Genomic DNA, 16,186 nt, shown 5'->3' on the forward strand with positions numbered 1-16,186 from the left:
ATCACGGCGTGTCAGATTAATGTTTGAGGAAAGCCCAAAGTGATGCAGGTCTCAGATGTTTACCGCTGCTTTTAAACCCATGAGCATGGGTATGGTGCTGACAAACCTAGAAACATAATCGGGACGAACAGGGATTTGAACCCACAATCATAGGTTTCTGGCATGCCCAAGGGACACAACTCTGCACAAGGAATCGCGACGCCTTAGACGACTTGGCCACCAGTGCCCCCTCTAATAAAGGAATGATACAGTGCCTTCAATTTTCTACTCAACATTTGCATTTACAAATGACATAAATTTCAGTGCTGCTAGTCAAATAATTGGTCAGTATGGTTACCGTAAAGTCTCTCCAACAGATCTCAGATCAATTTTTTTATAAACGTTTACCATTTTCATCCCATTCTCAGCTCCAGCAGCCTATACCCATCCTCTTCTCATCTCTAAGAGTGAGTGAGTATGGTTTTACACCCCATTTAACAAAATCCCAGCAATATCATGGCGGGGGACACCAGAAATTGGCTTCACACTTTGAACCCATGTGGGGAATCGAACCTGGGCGCTCGGCATGACAAGCGAACGCTTTAACCGCCAGGCTACCCCACCGCCCCTCAGCTCTAAGAGAAGTCAGGGTTCCTTAATACGCAAGGATTCCTTTGTAGAATTGTTTGTATTTTACCTTAGACATATCTTTATATTGGGGACTATATATAAGTCTACTTCTAGCATTGAAGGCAACAAAGGCATATCAACAGCTTAGTCCTAGAAGGCATAAAGTAGGTCAAGATTAACTAATTGATTTTTTTAAAGCACATAAAAGCAACTTTTCATTAGACGCTGATAATAACTGCTACCAACATACACCCACAGAATAATTCTAAACTTGCATCCTTCAAATTAATTTAATCAATTGTCAATTTGATGGACGATTCTAACTGGCCATCTACTCTCCAAGGAGTTGTGGTCTTAAAGCGTTTTTCTCACAGACGAATTTATGCAGTCACTTTATTTGATGCTTGAAAAGAAAGAGATACATCGGAAGGCAGGAGTTTAACCCTGTTTCCCAAAGACTGATGGCTAGTGGGGAAAGAAAGTCCCATCTCTCATCGTTGATTGCATTAATTAAGCACCCTGAATGAGATGGGTTTGAATATATCTCTCCAAGAACTCTCTTGAGACCAAGACACTCTGTGTATCTCTTTGATCAGTTAAAATTAATAACTCATTACCCAAGTGTTAACGAGCTCTTCCGTTGCGACTACCACTGGTGATGAAGCAGCAGCGTGTCAAAGGTCACATGGACGATCACATGGCGAAGTAAGGGGGAGTGTGAATCATTTGTCATTCAAAGTACGAGTTTGATATTTATTTCGGACACAAAACAGTAATTAGGCTTGCAATGGTGGCAGTTATTATCAATATTGTCGCACGCTATCCTCCTGCCGTTCCGAAACCAGTTGGATTACGGTCATACTCTAATTTCCCTCAAGTATGGAGACAGTGTCATATTCAAAGTGATGAATGAACTTTTATTAACAATGTAATTTGCCTAAATAATGACAGATGGTATGTCAGTGTATGACAGCTGTATACAGGTTTCTGAAATACCTTCATTAGAATCGGAATGTCATTGCTACAATCGTCATTTCCTGAAATAGTATTTCCTATTTAATTTCTAACTTAATGCTTAGTTGGGTGAGGTGAGGTGAGGTGAGGTGAGGTGAAATGGGGTTTAGCGTTGCGTTTAAGATCATTGCACTTATATAGCAACATGCATGCATGTCTGCGTGGCTGCTTGTACTAATGCCAATTTTATAGTGCTAGCATACTGAAATACCATGCTGCAATTTAACATGGATACTCACTCAGTATCTGGGCTTCACATAATAATTCCTCACAATTTAAAAATTAAAGGTTTTTAAAAAGATGATTAAAGTAATTGTATCAACTGCTTACTTCAGTCAAAATATTTGTATAAAATGTCAGAAATTTCGCAGCTGAAGGTTTGCCCATTATTTTTGAGTGAGTGAGTGAGTGAGTGAGTGAGTGAGTGAGTGAGTGTTGTTTTACACTGCTTTAAGCAATATTCCAGCAATATCACGGCGAGGGACACCAGAAATGGGCTTCACACATTGTATCCATGTCGGAAATCGAACCCAGGTCTTCGGCGTGACGAGTGAACGCTTTAACCACTTGGCTACCCGACCGCCCCTCCATTATTTTTTAACATGCGCTAAAACATAACATTGAAAATGATCTAAAATATACACAACCTTTATCAATCCCAGGCAGGATGAATATTCACTAATACACGTATAATACTTATCTTTCATTCAATCAAGCTAACACTGACATCAAGAATTTTTTATTGGGGTCTCCTCAACAGGTAGATATTTCACCTGGGCACACGATGATCAAAGAGAAAACACCTGCTAAACGAGCATGGACATGGTCTTGTGAGGTGTAGTTCTCATCCCCTAATCCTCCGAACAATTTCAGACTGTGCAGCAAAGGGTCGTCTTTTCATTGAGGTGCGAAATCCGCTGTCTGTCGACAAACACTTCGGGCTTGTTGTACGCATAAGAAGACAGATAAATGAAAGTTGGGATGATCTCAACGGAGGGATTCTTAATTTGCGTGATTAGGGCGTGTGATGGTATTGTGCTAGGTAGGGGAACAATGGAGCTCCATCCGACCGAAGAGCAGTAAGAAGGTAAGTCACATCGCAACTACACCTCTTTTGTTTGGTGTCGAAGTGACGAGGTCGCTGTAGCACCCTTTAAGTTACTATTGATGGGAGGAGGGTGAGAGTTAAACAAAACTAGGTGATACGACACCCGGATTCATCTTTGATCAGTTTCACGCTATCTTTGATCCTTTGTGCTCGGTTTCATAAAGTTTTATGTGTAATTTTGCACTAAGCTCATCTTGTCATACTTGTGTGCCATCTCGGACAGACACCTGCGTGATGTCTACAATTAACTTTCATTTCTCCATCTCGGGGCCATTTAGTCATTTTTCTATATAAGTGTGGGCTATTATACCTACAGGAGACTCAAGACATTCCTGAAATTTATCACAAAATAAAGATGATTCTGATGTATTAGTCATCAATCCGAACGTCATGTGGATTTCACTTAACCATTTCAACCTTTAAATCAAATTCACTCTAATATTCATTCTTTGTCTATGTATCATAAAATCATATATTTGGATAAATGATGTAAAAAGTATAAATTCAGAACTTAAGACAGACAGTCATACTCTTTGGTCATGAGGCTGCTAAAAATTGATAAGATCATTTCAACTTTAAGATATAAAAGGGTTAAAATAACTTGACTCAGCTGTAGATGTGGGCATAGAAATATTTCTGCATTGTCATTTACAGTTATAACTTCAGACCATCTCTGCTAGGGCTGGGACGGGTAACTCAGGTACTCGGGTCAGGTGGGTACTGAGTAGGACCCTGGTACCCACAGGACTACCCGGACCCATGGTTCGTCACATGATATATTGTTTAATGGAAAAACTTATCTAAAACTCTGGCTACACTACAAGTCACTAATGTTCACATTTCTTACTGACTATGCACCCATTTTTTCTGATTCATATGTTTAAATAAAGATAAAACTTCAGTCAACTTCAGAGTATGCATGACCGGATCATTTTGTACGTACAGTATATCTAAATATATTTTGAAGGGAGTACGGTCAAACGTTTCCCAATCGGACATTTTGTATCTCTTGAGACCTACAGTGGGTACCTGGATAGGAGGTCGGGGATGGGTGCCCAGGTAATATATTTGGGCTCATCAGCCCTAATCTCTACTCTATACTCTGAAAGCAACGTTTATATACTGTATAGTGTTCTTATTTCCATATACTTCCAGACAACAGTCCATGAGAACCTACTGACATCCTAAAGAAAATTATATCCCTCTAACAATGTTCAGCAATGCAGTAAAATAAAATCTTCAAATTAGTATTCATTTTTTATTTTGTTTAGGTTTTTTATGAAGTCTGTGATACCTCAACAAACAAAGCCTTTCTAACACCGCATCCTTGAAACTTGTGACATGCTTTCATATGTCAAATGTGTTTTTATCATTTTGACAAACATCGGGGTAATCCTACCCTTGGTTTAAGGGAGAGATACTAGCAAAACACAAAGCTTTTCCCACAATATCTCCCAACCTGCTGGAAATTTGACAAAACTTGCGAGCTGGAGACATTGAGATTACAAAGGAATGACACTGTGCTAAGACTATCATTATGTCTGATTATGTGGACTCATGTGTTTCATGTGTTGTCTGTTGTTGTCAGAATGGGAGGAAATATAGGCTAATACAGGTATCATCAGCTCTTCCTTGAACCTGCATTAGCAATGCATCATGGGAGTCTTCCCACTGCAATCATAATGACGTGTGTCAAACGTCTACCCAAATCTGATCTCCAATGTCCAACAAATTGACGCAGCTTTCTACAGTGAGGGGAAGATCCATTGTCCCTTGTATCCTTTTCAAGCCCCTTGACACATGAACAAATCATCATCTTCACAGGCGTGTTCAAGAATCCTGGGAAGGGATTGTTACGATATCGTATTGTTCGGGTGGTTGATACCAAGTTGTATCAGCCAGTCAGATATATACGAAGCCACATAGTTGACTAACACGCGTACAAGATCCATCAGACACACCAGGCCATGCAGGTGTCCGTGCCCAAAAGGATTAGCCCCGTCTTCTGATGTTAGCCCGGGTTGGGGTGTTTCTGCCCCGGGGGCCACACACCCGAACAATCAGGGTTGGGTAGAGTTGAGTAAGAAGCTATTAGATGTATTTAGCAAGGAGCAATGATAAAGGCTTGCACACATGGTTAGAGAAAGGATTTTGAGGACAATCTTGAGATGACTGTCCACTTTGAAGTGGACATCTTGGCTTGTTTGATGACATTATTAGGGTTTGACCATCTCTGTTGGGGGTGGGCAGAAAGGGTATCAACGCTAGTAATCTCCGCAAGTATTCGGGGGAGGACCTTTCAACTTAATAATTACAGATAGTTTGAAGATTCCACAAGAATTCAATCCAACCTTGAGACCACCCATATGTAATTAATTCTAGACTCTTATTTTGCAAATAATCCTTGTAAAGTCCAACAATGGCAACAGAAGGGCAACATCTTGAAACTACGCACATATGTCCCAAGCATCACTGAGAACCCTTTATGAAGGACTAAGCCCTGTACAATTATTATTGTTATTATTAATTTTTATTATTATTATTATTATTGGTTTGTTTGTTTGTTTGTTTATTTATTTCACACAGACTAATCCATGTAATAAGTCTGTATGGCTAAGATATCTACAATGCAACATTAAATATGAACTCACAACTTCACTCTTCTCCATCAATCATATGAGCAAGTGAGAAAGGTTGAATGTTTCATAAGCAACACAGCATCACTGCCACCCTAGGGGACATGGTACCTCCGTGGTGTAGTGGATAAAGGATCTTCGCAGAGAGTGGACGGCCTGTGGCTCACAGCATCACTGCCACTCTAGGGGACATGGTACCTCCATGGTGTAGTGGAGAGAGATCTGCCCAGAGCATCACTGCCACCCTAGGGGACATGGTACCTCCATGGTGTAGTGGATAGAGCATCTGCCCAGAGAGTGGACGTTCTGTGGTTCAATTCCCCAGCCACGTCATACCAAAAGACGTACTTGCTGTAACCCGGTCTGGCGCTCGGCTTTAAGGGGATAAAACAAGAACTGGTTGGCTCGGTGTCCATACACTATGTTTGAGTCGGGTATCCATGTTATACTGCATAAACCAACATAAGTCCGGATTCAGCCAGACACACACACGTGCATGCACATCGCTATATAAGTGAAATAATCTTGATAAACCATTTCAACTCACCCACCAGGGGACATGAATGAACTAATGCCCTTCTCAATCCAGGTTCCGTAATGGCTACACGATGAACTCCCTACCATCCCTTCTACACAGGATTCATAAAACATCTCTGTTCCTTTTTGAAACAAAAAAATAGTTTCTTTTTAAATTGTAAAAAAAAATTAAAGAAGCAGCTCATTCACCTGCCATTCACAAAGCTTCAAGCTGTTATTTTTTCTGGAAAATACACAGCTTGAATAAGACGACATAACATCAATTCATTTGTTTACTTTATACTCCTATTTCAAAGCATCTTATACAGGAGCAAGCAACGCACTTAAGACATAAAAACTCTTCCAAAGATCATCAGGGCATAATGGATCATAATTGGGAGATTTGGATCATTAAAACACTTTCAAATTCTTAAATAAACTTTGATAAAAATTCACAAGATATATATTCAAATTATACAATAACCAAACAGGTCTACTGCTTTTGTAATTCAATGTCGCTTTCTTGACATCTCACAAACAAATTGAGAAAAAGTGTGTACTAAACTTAATGTGTGTTTCTCATGGTAGTTAATATGATAACTACACAGCAACACAACAATGCTACGACTACAGTTCGTGTGTTGCATACAATACCTCGCCACAACGCACTGTCCGACTCCTCTACATGGAGAATCAGCCGAGCTCGTGAAACCCTATTCAGGCGGCAAAAACAGATATATGTGTTAATTCAGATTTGTTTCCCATCAGTGATTCGCAGTCGTAGCCTGGGCACATAACAGTTGTGGAATTCATCCCAGGAACATCATTATGTTATAAAGCCTACTTTTGTCGCTTAACGTGCACAAAAAATTGATCTTCGTAGTCAATGTAGCCAATTTTCTCCAGCACTGACCTGATAGACACCTGTACACTAACGAGATAATACTTGTGTATCTGCTCAACCATCCTCGTAGGAAGTCATCTTTTTTAAGTCGGAGGTGAGTATGGGAAAGGTTATTGGGTACAGAGACACCCTGTTTAGGCCTATTAGCCTTAGACGACAACAAGATAGGTGGATAGGGTGTACAGAAGACAGGCAGAATCTAGCGATGCATTTACGGAAACCAGTGACCCCGGCAAGTCTGTGTGAAGTTTGTCGGCGATGCTTGTCGGACGAGCTATTAGATGACAATAAGAGAGGGCCTGCTTGTGATGGACTTGTAGCGAGCCATTACACTGACAATACATGCTGGCATCAATGCTCTCGCGACATCCCCCACACCCCATGTGACAAGACGCATTGAACTCATACTTTGATACACCTGGGAAACGTCACAACGAGACAAACTCTCTCACCTTCCAACTCACTGTCTCATTGAAAATTTATGATTCATCCCATATTATTTTCAAATTTGCATGGCTCATTTTTCTCACATAGATTGTATATGTATATCCAGACAGGACAATAATAGGATGAATGTATTATACCAGCGTCCTTTCTCACTACAGTGTACGTGTGATGGATGAAACTGGCAGTTTCATCAACTCTGACTTGAACTCTAATTCCCAAACCGATCTATGTATACTACTCAAAAAAAGTTAAGGACCATCGATACTTTCATATTACTAAACTTATTCTGTCATGTAATATGAAAGAATCGGGTGGTCCTTAACTTTTTTTGAGTAGTATACATACATCGGTTTGGGAATTAGAGTTCAAGTCAGAGTTGATGAGAATGGCAGTTTTATCAATTTTATCCAAGTTGTATATATCAGAGCTTTACAATATCAAGCTGAGAAATATGGAGACAAATATTTCAACAAGTACTAACTACATGTCATCACAAAGCTTATGAAGCAACTGATTAATACAACCAAATGAGCCAAGAAATTAAAATTGACATAGGAAATAGAAAAATTGATAACTTTACCAAAAAAAACAGTTTTTTGTTAAGTAAATTAAGAAATCGAAATCAATTAACTGATGAATGGAAAAAGAAAATCAAAGTTGCAAAATAAAACATAGCACAAATAAAAACTCCTTGATATTTATTTTGGCTAAAACTACGTCAAAATACCAGACATTTTTTCACCGGCCAAGACAGGACATGTCTAACGAGAAATCTCAAAGACCATCAGCGCCACTTCATAATGACTGTATCAGCAACGACTTTAAATATTTCCCTGGTAAAAGTCAACGTCTCAGACACCACGTCAAACAAAGGGGTAGGGAACTCTAACATTTGAGCCATGTTAATTTGCTATGGAACTCTGATGGGAGACAATGTGAACAAGCTTGGGGCAGGTCACGAGTCCGAGGCGTATTACTTTTAAAACAATCAGCCCGACCGACTGACCACGGTGACGCAGTTCCAGTACTTACCACCATTTCTAACATGAATATTTCGACGCAGAAAATGCCCCTTTCAGCAATTTTATTTGAACGACATTTTTGTTCAATTATCCTTATTGAGCGGTTTAATTGTTTAAAATACAACTGCTAAATTGGATTATTTGCAGCCTCTTGACATGTTGACTGGCGGACGGGGTTAAAGACGGCGCAGGCGGGAACACACAAACGGCAAGTGTAACGTGTTTGTTGCAGTGTGTGACAAAATGCCGAAAATGGCCAACTTGCCATGCTTGGCGATCTAACCAAACAAGACCGACATGACAACTACAAATTTACATTTGTAGAAGTTATTTGCTGCAAACCAATTACACACACACACTGTGTGTCTGTCGTCTTCTCGGCCCTTATCTTGTTGAGGCCGCTTCTCAACACGTTTAAATGCTCGTCGTTTACATGGCTCAACTTCCGTCAGAATTAAATTGGGATTAAATAATTCTTGCGGAAAATGACACCATACACAATAACACTGAGTAATTAATGAAAGCTTGAGGAATCAATTATATCTGTCGCTCACAAATATTCAAAATGAGACCATGGGATGATTAGTCAGTGTATTTAGCAAATCATATATATTCCATTTAACTGTTTTAACACCTAAATAAAAACCTAAAATACAACATTATAACACTTAAAACATTAAAAAAAACCTAAAAAACATTAAAACACTTCAAACATTACAAAAAAACTAAAAAAACATTAAAACACTTCAAACATTACAAAAAAATGTTTACTTTTTCAAAATGATCTTAATCCTTATTGGAAATTTGTTCTAAACTCAAAAGATAAAAGTTCAAAATATCCAAATTTTTAACTTAAAAAAAGATCAAGAAATAAATATCATTACTCATACCTTACAGAAGGCAAAGCCCAGCCATTCCAGTACAACTGCTTGTAGATTGTGAGCAATTGTTATGTATAACAATGTAATGTACAACAATCATAACAGAGCTATGCATTACAATGCTGTAACTCCCTTGTGGGATATAAACCCGCTGAGTGAGTGGACGGTGTGAGAACGGACAGGACTCACAGAGAGACCATTATACAATATGTGCATACACACTCACACGCTGGAATTCAGAGGAAGGAAAGAAGACAGAGGATGTGAACGGAGGACAGCTAGTAGCAGCCATCACTTGGACAGTGACATTCTGCACACTTCCTTATATAGACATTGACTTTCTGACAGTGTCTTTAGCTGTATGGGTCTACAATGCACAGGCATGTTTAAAATCGTTGGTTTTTGTTAAAGAGTTAAATGAACTGCTTGAGTTGTCGTTATTGTTATTATGAATGTATGACTATCTGCTCTAAAATCTGTTCACATATTGTGTTAAGTCTTTGATATAGGAAATTAAGGAAAATATTTTTCAGGAATGTTACTTACGTATTTCCTTGTTGACCTTAAATATGACTAACCCTCTCCCAACACATCACCAACCCCACTAACCCTACCCTCACACATCACCAACCCTCTCCCAACACATCACTAACCCTCTCCCAACACATCACTAACCCTCTCCCAACACATCACCAACCCCACTAACCCTACCCTCACACATCACTAACCCTACCCTCACACATCACTAACCTTCTCCCAACACATCACCAACCCCACTAGCCCCACCCTCACACATCACCAACCCTCTCCCAACACATCACCAACCCCACTAACACTACCCTCACACATCACCAACCTTCTCCCAACACATCACCAACCCCACTAGTCCCACCCTAACACGTCACCAACCCTCTCCCAACACATCACCAAGCCCACCATCACCAACCCCACTATCCCTACCCTCACACATCACCAACCCTCTCCCAACACATCACCAACCCCACTAGCCCCACCCCAACACATCACCAACCCTCTCCCAACACATCACCAACCCCACCATCACCAACCCCACTAGCCCCACCCTCACACATCACCAACCCTCTCCCAACACATCACCAACCCCACCATCACCAACCCCACCCTCACACATCACCAACCCTCTCCCAAACCATCACCAACCCCACCATCACCAACCTCACTATCCCTACCCTCACACATCACTAATCCCACCCTCACACATCACTAACCCCACCCTCACACATCACGAACCCCACCCTAACACATCACTAACCCCATCTTACACATCCCTAACCCCATCTTACACATCACTAACCCTCTCCCAACACATCACCAACCCCACCCAACACATCACCAACCCCACCCCAACACATCACCATCCCCCTCCAACACATCACAACCTGAAACCCTACCTTCCTCACCCATCTCAAACCTCATCATCACCCCACCAAACCCAGCCAGCACCCACCTACCCGTGTGAGCATCACCCACCCTCCCTCACACAGGCAACACCAACCTTTGATCTTACACCATATTCATCTGAAACATATCACTGCTAACCTATCAAGTTATAAAATGTTCAATAACATTATCGACATAGTGTACAAATTGTTCAATAGTACATTATGAATCTATCTCCTGACTATCAATTACTCATTTGCAGCAGACACTTCAAAGCAGGCTGTCATGTTTTTCACAAGAGGACCACATCTGTATATTTTATCAGACAGACTCGGATGCCAAGAGCTGTCATCCAAACCCCTGACAGACGAGAACTCACCAAACCCTTCCACAATCTGTGACAGTCGTTTTATCGACAACATCGAGCTGATGTCCCAGTTAATTTTCTAGCCATTGTTTGTCAGCCGGACTGCTATTGCACTTTTCGCCGCGCTAGTCACCACTGGCTTAAACTCAATTAATTACAGGTAATACATTGTTTTCTGTCAGGTCTCTCAACATGGCTAACGCACCTGAAATCATCGCTGGCTTTGTAGTCGAAATCAATTAATGACTCGTGTAATTTAATATTGGCGATGATATCAATATTATCTGCTAAACAGATGGTGAGGAATTGATAAATCTCTTCCAACTTTTATTCCAATAAAAGGCCCAGTCACTGATAGCAAGTAGCCTCTCTGGTAAACACAACCCTCGTTAATCAATTGCGGGGATGTCGCCAGGTAGATCTGTGCTGGGGAGGATTGGGGCGAAGCCGTGAGTCGTGGGATGGGGGGGACTCTAATTGGCTGACCGAGAGGATGCCTTACTGCCTCGCCAGTGGTGTTGCTGACTTTGTTATGTGGGAAACAACCCAGACTGGGCCAACATTGCTCGTTCCCGTTCCCCATTACTATCATCCTTTAAAAGCTTGGTCAACACACTACAAGGCGTACCGTTTGCCAACAACATATTGTCTTTGAATCGCAGATTTCACCAAGCTGGCCCTGTTATGTCATTTGTCATTTGTCAAGTGGGATAATCAATCGCGCTAAATGATACCAATAAATGTCTCAGATTGTCCACTAGGCCTTGGATAACCTTTCTGTATTACCCCAACTCCAATACACAGAGTTTTACCTCAAATACTAACTTGGTCCTAATGAATTTCTACCATATGCTATGATATTGATATCTGGACATCGGATGCGGAATGGCTTTTCCACGGCATTTCGACTTCTAAAGAGGTGTAATAGATTCAGGGTGGGAGATAAGGGTAGGAATATTAGAGTTGGTGTTGGTTCAGGGATAGCAATTCTGTTGTGATTGGACATTCTAGTGTGGGGCCCCTGATTTGTGCTGGGAATGTGAAAATGTGGAGTGAGTGAGTGAGTGAGTGAGTGAGTGAGTGAGTGGGTGTGTGAGTGAGTGAGTGAGTGAGTGAGTGAGTGAGTGAGTGAGTGAGTGAGTGAGTGAGCACTTGTTTGAGTGAGTGAGTAAAATGAGTGGGTTATGCGCAAGAGTGGGTGGGTGAGTGAGTGAAAGTGATTTGAGCACGAGAGTATGTGTGTGAGTAAAATGAATGTGACTGCTTGTACTGGGGGTTAGGCATTTAGATTATGTGGTGGGGATAGGGGTCAGCCCTTCAGATTAGGGGGTGGGGATGGGGGTCAGGCACTCAGATTAGGGGTGGGGATGGGGGTAAGGCACTCAGATTAGGGGTTTGGCTGGGGGTCAGGCACTTAGATTTGGGGTTGGGCTGGGGGTCAGGCACACAGATTTTTGGGGGTGGGGATGGGGGTCAGCTCTTCAGATTTGGGGTTGGGGATGGGGTCAGGCACTCAGATTAGGGGGTGGGGTTGGGGGTCAGACACTCAGATTAGGGGGTGGGGATGGGGGTCTGGCACTCAGATTGGGGGGTGGAGATGGGGGTCAGGCACTCAGATTAGGGGGTTGGAGATGGGGGTCTGGTACTCAGATTAGGGGTGGGGATGGGTGTCAGGTACACAGATTAGGGGGTGGGGATGGGGGTCAGGCACTGAGATTATGGGGTGGGAATGGAGGTCAGGCACTCAGATTAGGGGTTGGGCTGGGGGTCAGGCACTGAGATGAGGGGTGGGGCTGGGGGAGGACAGGAATACTGGGTAATGACATGAGGGGCTGAGAGGCATTACCAAGAGGGATACACCGTATCATGACAACAGGGTACAGGGTTTAATTGGCTCTCACCACCAGTGTAGACAACCGGAACATCTGTCTGTTACTGTCGTGGGTTTCGAGGGCCACAAATATAACAACCACTCCACGCTGGTACAAAAAACATATCTTCATTTAAGAAAGTAGCCAATATCCCCCTTCATGATTTATCACAGACAACGACTAAGTGCAAATAGGACCCTTCTTGCTTATCTCTCACCACTGAGAGGTGACAACCATACCATTTGGAAACCTCCTCAGGGTTGGGACTTCTATCAAACGTTTCACTCACATAATTGTGAAACTTGCAGTACGAGGCATGCATTGTAGCGAGACTGTAACCACCTTGAGTACAGAGGATGGCTACACCTTCCAGGGGAAATTGAAAACCACAAGTAATATTTATGGCTCCTTACTGAGACAATGAAGACATGCACTTGATAACAGAAACTTGATCCTGGCTTTAATCTTGTAGAATTTACTGCTGATGAGTGAGTGAGTGTGGTGTTATGCTGCTTTTAGCAATATCCCAGGAATGGTGGGGTTCAAACCTTATGGGAAAACACTGCAACCACTGGGCTCTTTGATCATTGATAATGTACTTGGTACTCGACAAGTCTAATTATGACAGGTGATATTACCCTTGGATTTCTGATGAATAAAAAATCAAATAAGTGAGTGAGTTGGGTTTAACACTGTTTTTAACAGTATTCCAGTTATATCACGGCGTGTCAGCTTAAGGGAGGAAAGTCTGAAGTGATGCAGGTCTTAAGAGGCACTTTAGTGAAACAGCACAGGTATAGTGCTGACAACCTAGAAACAATCGGGGGTGAACCGGGATTCGAACCCACAATCATAGGTTTCTAGCGTGCCCAAGGGACGCAATTCTGCACAGCTAATTGTGGCGCTTTAGACGACTGGGCCACCCGTGCCCCCCATAGATAATAAAAAATTATTCCTATAGACAGAATCTTTTGTATGGTTAATGAACTTGAAACGATTTAAGCATTAAGGAATGGCAGTTCTATTCACTGTGGGTAATATACTCCCATACATCAACCGGTTTGTACGGATATACTTCATATCATCAACTGGTTTGTACAAATGTATTTAATCTTGATAAGTTAGATGGCAGAAAATTTGATGTCTCAAATCCTCATATTTATTAAATGAATAAACATATGCTGGTTGTAATACTGAACAAATCCATATTAATAATGACATCTTATGAACCTACATAACACTCATAACTTGATGTGTCACTCTATGTGTGGGCACAAAACCATGTGATACAGGGAATACCATGTAATGCAAGAATACCATGTGATACAGGGAATACCATGTAATGCAAGAATACCATGTGATACAGGGAATACCATGTAATGCAAGAATACCATATGACACAAGAATACACTGTGATACAAGAAGAATACTATGTGATACAGACAATACCATGAAAAGCAAGAATACCATATGATACAAGAAGAATATCGAGTGATACAAGAATACCATGTGATACAAGAATACCTTGTGATGCAAGAAGAATACCATGTGATACAAGAATACCATGTGATGCAAGAATACCAAGTGATACAAGAAGAATACCATGTGATACAAGAAGAATACCATGTGATACAGACAATACGATGAAAAGCAAGAATACCATGTGATGCAAGAAGAATACCATGTGATACAAGAATACCATGTGATACAAGAATACCATGTGATGCAAGAATACCAAGTGATACAAGTAGAATACCATGTGATACAAGAAGAATACCATGTGATACAGACAATACCATGAAAAGCAAGAATACCATGTGATACAAGAAGAATACCATGTGATACAGACAATACCATGAAAAGCAAAAATACCATGTGACACAAGAAGAATACCATGTGATACAGGAAGAATACCATGTGATACAAGAAGAATACCATGTGATACAGAAAATACCATGGGATACAAGAAAATTGGAATTCTCATCAAGGTCTGAACAGTTGTAATGGGTTTATCTCCCCACCAATCAGGAGACAAGCGAGACTGACAACCACTGTTCAGCCCAGCCAGCACTTGGTGTCAAATAACAAACACAGACTTTATTTTCCTGCATAAAAAAACCAAGGAGGCAAGTTCTCACGCATAAATTTGGCTCAACATGTCTATTAGTTGAGAGTGCATGGTTGCCACATCTGTCTCCTATTTTGTGCGCTGTCCCACCTCTCTCCCATCACCATCCAGCAGTTGATAAGGACAGCACACTCACAGGCCCGCCGCTAAACTTTGTCATCAACTTTGTCATCAACGTCATGGGATGAGGGGATGGTTTGGGCCATTTTATAAACTTTGATAAAATCTCCAATCTTGGTGGACACGTACACATAGGACAATTCAAGAGATACAATAGTCCTGCACTATGACTGTGGAATTTATATTTTTATGGTATTTTTGTTTTTACTAAAAGCCTAGGTAAGTCTAGATCAAACTAACCAAGTCTAGTTTGCTTGAGGAAAGGCTCTTTCGAAATTTTTTTTTTATTATTTTAAAGACATGTTTTCATTGACTAAGTGTTAGTCTAGTGATACAAATGCACATGCCGATCACGGCTGTCACCTCTAGAAGAATTAATTTCGAAAATCAATATGTCACAAAACTTTAAGAGATGTTTAATAAGTGGGAACACCTAGTAACTGTCTAATAGCTATTGATTTTAAACTCAATCAATAATATATGAACTGTCAATTATGACTTTTATACAAGACATAATGCGTAATACTGAAATGGCTCATACTGTGATTTGTTATATTACAAGGACAATGAAACATCTTAAATTTAAACCTTAGATAAGACAAATTTCATTGTGCTGTGACATTTAACTAATAATAATAGTATCATTACGTAAAAAATATTAATTGGAAAAATTACACTTACATAACTGATAAAAAAGACTGACAAACCATTAACCGTATCATACCATGCCATGGAATTATTATCAACAAAAGGACACCAATCAAGGCACGACTAAAAAATCCCTAATTTTACGTTATTATCGTCAAATAATCAGCGGAAAATTGACTTCAGATGGTGATCGACACTATGACATTTGTGTGAACAAGTTTAACCAGAATGTCATTCACATATGAATGAAATTCATCTTTACTAATCACTTAGCTGACATACCAGTCTAATATGCCAGGCTGGATGGATCAGAGTGATCGTTGTAATCAAACCAATTGATGTGCCAAAGCCTGGCCAGATAAAAAGATAATCACACCTCTTGTAACAATTACACAAATACCAAAACACGTTAGAATTAATGCTACCTTAATTATACACACAATCATAGTCTTAGTACAATGTATCAATTAAGATGTTCTTAAAACTTTTTTATCCC

The 16,186-nt window shown here is 40.7% G+C and overlaps 1 protein-coding gene across 5 annotated transcripts in view; it reads right to left on the minus strand.

Annotated features, from left to right (window-relative positions):
• The window catches only part of LOC139470825 (histone-lysine N-methyltransferase PRDM16-like), a 138,779-nt gene that overhangs the window by 27,974 nt on the left and 94,619 nt on the right, over positions 1 to 16,186 (minus strand). Inside the window, exon 1 of one of the 5 annotated variants that reach the window (XM_071253131.1) lies at positions 9,147 to 9,176. The exons of the other annotated variants lie outside the window; for them this stretch is intronic. The gene's annotated coding sequence lies outside the window, so the exon portion shown is untranslated. Of the gene's footprint in view, positions 1 to 9,146; positions 9,177 to 16,186 lie in introns of those variants that run through there. 5 annotated transcript variants of the gene reach the window in all.

Source organism: Haliotis cracherodii, unplaced genomic scaffold (genome assembly GCF_022045235.1).
Source record: "Haliotis cracherodii isolate W230 unplaced genomic scaffold, xgHalCrac1.p SCAF_21, whole genome shotgun sequence".
NCBI lineage: Eukaryota > Metazoa > Mollusca > Gastropoda > Lepetellida > Haliotidae > Haliotis > Haliotis cracherodii.